The sequence below is a fragment of the Nicotiana tabacum genome, chromosome 11, assembly GCF_000715075.1.
Source record: "Nicotiana tabacum cultivar K326 chromosome 11, ASM71507v2, whole genome shotgun sequence".
Taxonomy (NCBI): Eukaryota; Viridiplantae; Streptophyta; class Magnoliopsida; order Solanales; family Solanaceae; genus Nicotiana; species Nicotiana tabacum.
Genome location: NC_134090.1, coordinates 24,007,466 through 24,015,361, shown reverse-complemented (window position 1 = coordinate 24,015,361; position 7,896 = coordinate 24,007,466). Strand labels below are relative to the sequence as shown.

The window sequence follows — 7,896 nt, the reverse complement described above, 5'->3', positions numbered from 1 at the left end:
GGGTGATGCCGTGCATTGTTTGTTTTGTGAGGAAAGAGTGTAAAGCACGAAGGGTGATGCCGTGTATGATTGTGAGGAAAGAGTGTAAAGCACGAAGGGTGATGTCGTGCCGCACGATGTACCATTCCGTGCCGATTATATGTTGAGGAAAGAGAGTAAAAGCATGAAGGGTGATGACGTGTACATTTTATTATATGATTGCTTTGGTGAGGATGAGAGTAAAAGCACGAAGGGTGATGCCATGCATTTGTTGATTTCTTATTCTTTGTTGATATTCGAGTTATATTGTTCCTTTCGTTACTTGATGTCTTTCTATTCGAAATTGTTATCTCCCTCACAACATGCTCCCCCTCCCATATTTACTGGTTATTTCTGTATTTCTTTCCGCTGTATATGTATTTGAACTGCACAGGTTTATTTGGTAGTCTGATCCTAGTCTCGTCACTACTTCGCCGAGGTTAGGCTAGACACTTACCAGCACATGGGGTCGATTGTGCTGATACTACACTCTGCACTATGTGTAAATCCCGGAGCAGCTTTTGGACCGTAGTGTAGAAGCTACCTTCAGTCCACCCGGAGATCCAAGGTAGACCTGCAGGCATTCGCAGGCCCGGGCATCTCCCTCTATCCTTATTTCCTGTTTCATCTTCCTTCTATTCAGAAACAGTGTACCGTTATTTCTTCAGACTTTGTATGTAGCAATCTTAGACAGTCTGTGACACTGTGACACCAGGTTTTGGGTGGTTAGGGCTTAAGTATTTGTAATAAATACAGTTTTCATATATTTTATTGTTGTTTTCCGCTTAAATTTGAATTTACGGTGTTATCACGTTATCGCCTTATATTTGTTATAAAGAAATAATCGGTTAATGAAGTAATTAGATCAAAGGTTTGGCTTGCCTAGCTCACATTAGTAGGCGCCATAACGACTCCCGAGGGTGGGAAATCTGGGTCGTGACATTGGATGTACTAATTATATGGTTAAGAGGTGTAGTCAAATGTGCACACATATTGTTTGATGAAATGCCTAAATGAGGTAAACCCACGAATATCCTCCTAATTATTGTTCACTTTTGTATGATTCTAAATAGATTGAAGTTGCTAGAATTTTCGGAAACATTGTGGTAAGGTAATAAAAGCTCAAGAAAGATTGGAGCTGTCCGGAGGTCGTTTCGTGCAAGAATGTTATTTAGGAATATCGGACTAACTTCTTTAAGGTAAATATCTTGCCTAACCTTGAGTGGGGGACTACCCCTTAGGATTTGAGTCCTCTATGCTAATTGTCGTCCGTGCACGCGAGGTGACGAGCGTGTGCTCGGTCTTATTTGTGGGAGAATTGCCCTTTAAGATTCTTAGGTCCTTATGTTCATTATGTGAGAAATATTTAGTTATGATTGAGTTACCTAATTGCATAATTTACCTCTATATGCTCCATACAATGTTGTTAGCCTTCCTCTAATTCTTACCTGTTACTTGGCCTTATTTGCCTTAATTGAAGTAACTGTTCTCATTATTGTTTTGTTATCTCTTAATTGGAAATTCCTCTATGACCCCGTGTATATATGCTATGTGTCCAATTTTTTGTAGTTTTAGGTGTAGTTATCATGTGTTTTACATGCCTTGTTGTTTTGTTAAGGTTATTGCACTTCGTGGTTTCTCCGTGATTCTCTTGTTGCTATGTAATCATACTCTTGGTGGTGAATTTCCTTGTGATTTGATTGTTGAATTGTTGTTGATTCCCTTTCCGGGATGTATTGTTTTCATTGTTTAGGTGAGGAAGAGTGTAAAGCACGAAGGGTGATACCGTACAAGATATTGTGAGGAAGAGTGTAAAGCACGAAGGGTGATGTCGTGCATGATATGTGTGGGAGAGTGTAAAGCACGAAGGGTGATGCCGTGCCGCACGATGTACCATTCCGTGCTGATTCTATTGATTTTTATGGTGAAAAAGAGTGTAAATCACGAAGGGTGATGCCGTGCATGGTGAGAACGAGAGTAAAAGTACAAAGGATGATGTCGTGCACTTTCTGTTTGCTGTGTTTATTTGTTATTAACAATTCAAGTGTATTAACTGTTTAGATCCCTTTACTGCTGTGATCCTTTGTGTTGTAACCCATAATGTTTTTAATACTTCGCCGTATTTATATAAAGCTTTCAATACTTAAATTTCAACAATTGTTATACCTCTAATTCAATTGGTTTCTCAATTAAACCTCCTTAAAACGTCTAAAGTCGTATTTTTACTTAAAATGAATTTCTATTATGTTTTGATTTATTTATTTCTCGTGTTAAAGGTAACGATTTCTAAAAAATAACTTCATCTTTTCTTGTTGATTTCCTAATTGGGTTGGAAGTTGTACTCTACTTTATATTAAGTAAATAAGGCTCCTTGAACATTCTTAATTGTATTGGGTTATGGACCCTATAAACTGAGTAACATGAGTACGTTGTTGCGCAATGTGAGACAGAAACATGTGGGCACCAGGTGCCGGGAAAAATATGATGATTTTATTTAATGGCACGTGAGTTGCCCGTGGGGTTGCGATAGAAATATGAGCATGAGATGCCGTGAAAATATGAAAGTGGGCTGAGACCTATATTATTTATGATTATGAAATGAGGCGTCACAAGGTGACCTTTACTCGAAAGAAATATATTTGAAAGATGTTTATTTGAAGGAAATATATTCGAAACATATTTATTGGAAAGTATTATATCTTAGAGATTATTACTTGAAGGATTTATATGCGAAAGATTTATATTTGAAGGACTTGACTAATTGATTACACTTGTATTCATTATTCGTTGAGCAATATTTATGGTGTTCTTGTTGCCCTGCTATTTATGTCACTGGTTGAATAATGTTGCCATCGTTGTTAATTGCTTCCTATTATTTTTGTATGCTATATTGCACAAGTTATTAGACTAGTGAGTGTCTTGACTGTACCTCGTCACTACTCCACCGAGGTTAGTCTTGATACTTACTGGGCACCGCCGTGGTGTACTCATACTACTCTTTTGTATATTTTTTTTGTATAGATCCAGGTAATTGATCGTTAGTGGTTGTACGGATCATTGCGGTGGAGACTCAAGGTAAATCTGCTGCAGCGTTCGCAGGCCTCAGAGTCACCTTCAATTATACTTATTTCCATATGTTCCCTTGTTTCGGAACAATGCTGTATTTATTTTGTATAGTTACTCCTAGAAAGGCTTATGACTTGTACTACCGATTTTGAAAATTGTAATTTGTTCAGAGTAATTTAATTTAAAGTTAGTAAATACCCATATTATTACAGTAAATGTTAGGCTTACCTAGTTTAGAGACTAGGTGTCATCACGACTTCTTTGGAGGGATTTTTGGGGCGTGACATATATGGTAACTTTATTCTATATTTGCCTATTTTAGTTTTTTTTTTATATATATATACGGAATTTGAATTAAAAGATAATTTTGAATTTATGGATAAATTTATTAAATTCGAATTTGAGTTAAAAATGAAATTTATATTTTTTTATCATGTTATCATACTTAATTCAGTTAATGATCATATGCAATCATGTTAGCTACTTTTGTTATTTTTTCTAATTATTTAAATACTACTTCGCCTCTAGCAAAAAAAAAACTACTACATATAACTATAAAACTCTTTCACATTTAAAATCCTATAAGTATAGTTCTTTGAAACACTGTAGCTAGATTTGAATAAAATGAAATTCTTTTAAAATAAATGTAATATAGAGGGTTCACGTCTATGTTTATCTAAATAACAAAAAAGAGTTGAGGAAATCAAATAAAAGTTTACTTACATATATAATAAAGTAAACATACATGCCGGAGAAAGAAACATCACAAAATCAGTCAATATTAAAAACAAATTATTTTTTTTTCTTCTTGAAGAATATTTGTTTGAAGAGTCAAATTGCATAAATGGACATCAAACAAATAACAAAACTTTGGCTATACAATTGCTATCATTAATATCAATTTAGCACATTCAAGGAATTGAAGGATATAAGCTAAAACCCCTTCATTTAGCTGTATTCAAGCCAATATTGCAAGGGTATAATATTTTTTTCGTTGAGGAATATTAGTTTTGAATCATTAGATTATGTGAAAGGTTTTTTTTTTCAAACTCAACAAGAGAGAAATTGGTTTCTAATTGATAGTTTCTAAAGCGACTTTTAAGTGTAACAAAGAGTATATATAAAGAAAAAATTGGTATGACGTGAAATATTTTTTTTAATTTAAATAAATTATTTCGAAAAAACTCTTTACTTTTTTTAATTCAAAGATAATAAAAAGATAAGATATTTTTTAACATTAGTAGAGAGTTTTAAAATTATTATAATAGAAGTTATATCATGGATAAACCCAAAAGACCGAAATCTTGTGAAATATTTACATAATATCCGGCCATATTTATTGTTTACTTTTTATAGCTAATATTAGTCTTTTTTCATGTAGTGTTTCTTAATTATTATCTGACGATTATCTATAATTATTTAGAAGGTTTAAATGTTAAGGTTATTTACATATAATTCAAATAACTCAGATATTTAACATGGTTAATGTCAAATATCAAAATGGAGTAAAAATAATTCACTAGCTAAAGAATTTTTTATATTTTTTGTTAGCCAACTAAAATGAGTTTTGAATTAAGAATAATATTTTCAATTACATTATTATAAACATAATTATTATTGAAAAATAATATTTTAGAAACTGAAATTTTAAGAAAGAAATATTTTTGAAGAGATATCAACACACCAAATAAGAGTACAAGTAGTAGTAAAAAAGTTAAGTCTTATCCAAATAGTCATTCATTGTCTCAACATTTGGTTGTTTTGCCATAAATATGAGTTATTATTTTGCTTCCTCGCTATTTTTAGGATTCAATGACACCGGCAAGAATGGTATCAAAAAAATAAATAGAAGAAATGGTTAATTTTTTTCATGTAGTTAATATCCAATGATTATCTATACTTACTGAGAAAGTGTAAATTTTAAGATTATTTACATACAATCCAAATAACTTAAATATTTGGCATGATTAGTGTCCGCGCATCCGTGCGAGTATGTAACGACCTGAACCGTCGTTTCCTGTATTTTCGTCCCGTATTCCCCGTTAAATGCTTATTCATGTTTCAATATGTGTACTTGGTGAATTTGAGTCAATTCGGATCGAGTTTGGTATGAAATGGGACAATTAGTCTCTTTAAGGAATAATTAGTTTGGAAAAGTCAACCGGACGTTGACTTGTGAGTTAGAGGGCTCGGAATTGAATTCCGATGATTCGGTTAGTTTCGGGGGATGATTTAAGGCCTAGGAGCGCAATCGGAATTAATTTTGGAGATCCTGTGAAGAAATTAGCTCAGTTTGGCGAAGTTAGTATTTTGGCGATTTCCGGTTGGTAGGTGAAATTTTGATCCGACGGTCGGAATGGAGTTCCGAGAATTTCTGTAGCTTCGTTATGCCATTTTGGATATGTGTGCAAAATTTCAAGTCATTCGGACATATTTTGGTCGAGTTTTGATCGAAATCGCGTTTTGGAAGTTTTAAAGGAACTTAGACTTGAATTCGGTGTAATTCGATAATTTTGGTATTAGTCGAGGTGTTTTGATAATTGGAACAAGTTTGAATAATGTTATAAGATGTATTGGTATTTTTAGTTGAGGTCCCGAGGACCTCGGGATGATTTCGGATGGCTAACGGGAACTTTTGAAGTTGGAAATTTCATAATAGACGAAAGTTGTAAATGAGTGCGCACAAGGCCTCACTTTGAACGATAATATCTCTCGTTATATAAGGAGTTGTGTGAGCTACAACCTATTAAATTAAAGCCCTTTGAGTCGTTTCCAACGCAACAAACCGTTCGTCATTTGGAAGTGTATACAGGAAGTTATGACCATTTCAAGGGTCAGGTGTCAGAGCGCGCGAAGTATCACGCGAAGTCGCGCATTTCGCGCGTCTGAGGCAGAATGCTCAGCAAAACGCGCGAACAACGCGCGAACTACGCGACTGAAGGTTTTTAAGTACCCCAAGACTGGCCTAGATTCCCAACTCATTTTTGGGGTTAAGGCTTGCTCTCTCAAGGGGATTTCGTCCCAAACTTCATCCCTATGATCCTAAGGTAAGATTTTTGGAGTATTTTGAGTTGATTACTACTCCCAAGCACTTATATTCACATGGATTGATCTTAAAAATCCTTAGATTTTCAAGAAATTCCTTCAAGAACTCAAAGGAGGGTTTTGCAAGATTTCTTCCAAAAGGTAAATCCTACACCTTAGACTCACATATATGGATATATTATGGAAATATGAGTATGAGTCAAGTATTACGACTTATTGTATGGTGGTTGGAAGCCATAAATTCCCAATTTAAATACATGAACATGGTAGGGATTTAGAGGCGTTTATTTGATGGAATTTTTGTTGGTTTGGGTGTGAATGGTTGATCACACATATGATGTTAGGAGTATAAATTGTTAAAGAATAATAGTGTGATGAATTGTTGGTTAATGGTGATAGTTGGAGGAACCAATGCTATAGTTAAGAGGTGTAAATATTTATGCCTACAAGATGTTTGATAATATGCCTAAATGGCATAATTTATGGGATCTAGTACTAATATTGGCCATATTGAGTGTTGTATGGTAGATTGAAGTTACATAATTTATGGGATCATTATAGTATCATTAAGGGGCGAATTTCAGATATGTATGGTTAAAACCCCGTCTTTTAGAAATCGAACTTCATCGAGGTTTGTGTGATTTTTGGCAGATTCGTCACACGAGGAGGCCAATTAGAGAGGCAAGGGCATAGCGAGCTAGAGGTGAGTAATAGATGTAAATGCTATTCTGAGGGTTTGAAACCCCAAACTTTCACATTGTAACGCTATATTGAGGCGTGACACGCACTCCATGGCGAGTGCGGGGTCGGATACTACTGGGGATTGTGACTTGGTCCACCCCGTGTGATGTTTATACTATACTGGTGATTGATACACATACTTCATTGATATTACTGGGCTTGATGCCATGTTTGGGGCCTTGTGCCGATTTGTAAAATCCTTCGAGGATTGATATTACTGCTTAGCATGATTTGCATATCATTTAATTTCAGTCCAAGGTTTTAAATGCTGTTTTGCAAACTCAACCATAATTCTAAGTGTTGAAAACTTAAATGATATTTTTAAATGTATTCCAGGCTGGGAACTTCTGTTTTGTAAATGCCCAAAGGGCTTATTATATTATTTTCTGGACTGATTATAAAGTGACTTGAAACAGTGGTAACAATGACACTGTGTGATATACTTGAAACAGTGGTAACAATGACACTGTGTGATATACTTGAAATAGTGGTAACAATGACACTGGATGATATACTTGAACAGTGGTAACAATGGCACTGTATGATATAAATTGGTCAGGTAACAATGGCTGACCGGTCAGGTAACAATGCCTGACCAAGATATTGCGCTTGGGCTGTAGGAGCCCCTCCGGAGTCTGTACACACCCCCAGTGAGTGCCGTCGACGATAAATAAATATGGATGGCTCGGGCTGCACGCCGCAGTGGGTACGGGAATGTACCATCATATGCATTGCATTGTATTCATGTATTTGTATCTATACTGTTGTTTAGCTGTTCAGTTCCATATGTTGCTGTATATTTGGATTTTAGCTTACTTTGTGTATTTACTGGGTTTTCTTATCTTCGGACTGTAGTTACTTTTATTACTCACTGGGTCGGAGTACTCACATTACTCCCTGCACCATGTGTGCAGATACAGGCAGAGCTGAGTTCGCTTCTGAGCGCTGATTCTTTCCAGACCAGGCGGTGACTAGGAGTAACGAGGTAGCTGTTGACGTCCGCGACCCCGTTTTCTCCCTTATCTT

At 35.4% G+C, this 7,896-nt stretch overlaps 1 long non-coding RNA gene across 1 annotated transcript; it reads left to right on the top strand.

The window, feature by feature from the left end:
- The first annotated feature begins 6,068 nt into the window (after positions 1-6,068).
- LOC142166504 (uncharacterized) lies at positions 6,069-7,183 on the top strand. The gene is made up of 3 exons (XR_012696908.1): positions 6,069-6,131; positions 6,212-6,270; positions 6,781-7,183. It is a non-coding gene; the product is annotated as an uncharacterized LOC142166504 (long non-coding RNA).
- Positions 7,184-7,896: the final 713 nt, after the last annotated feature.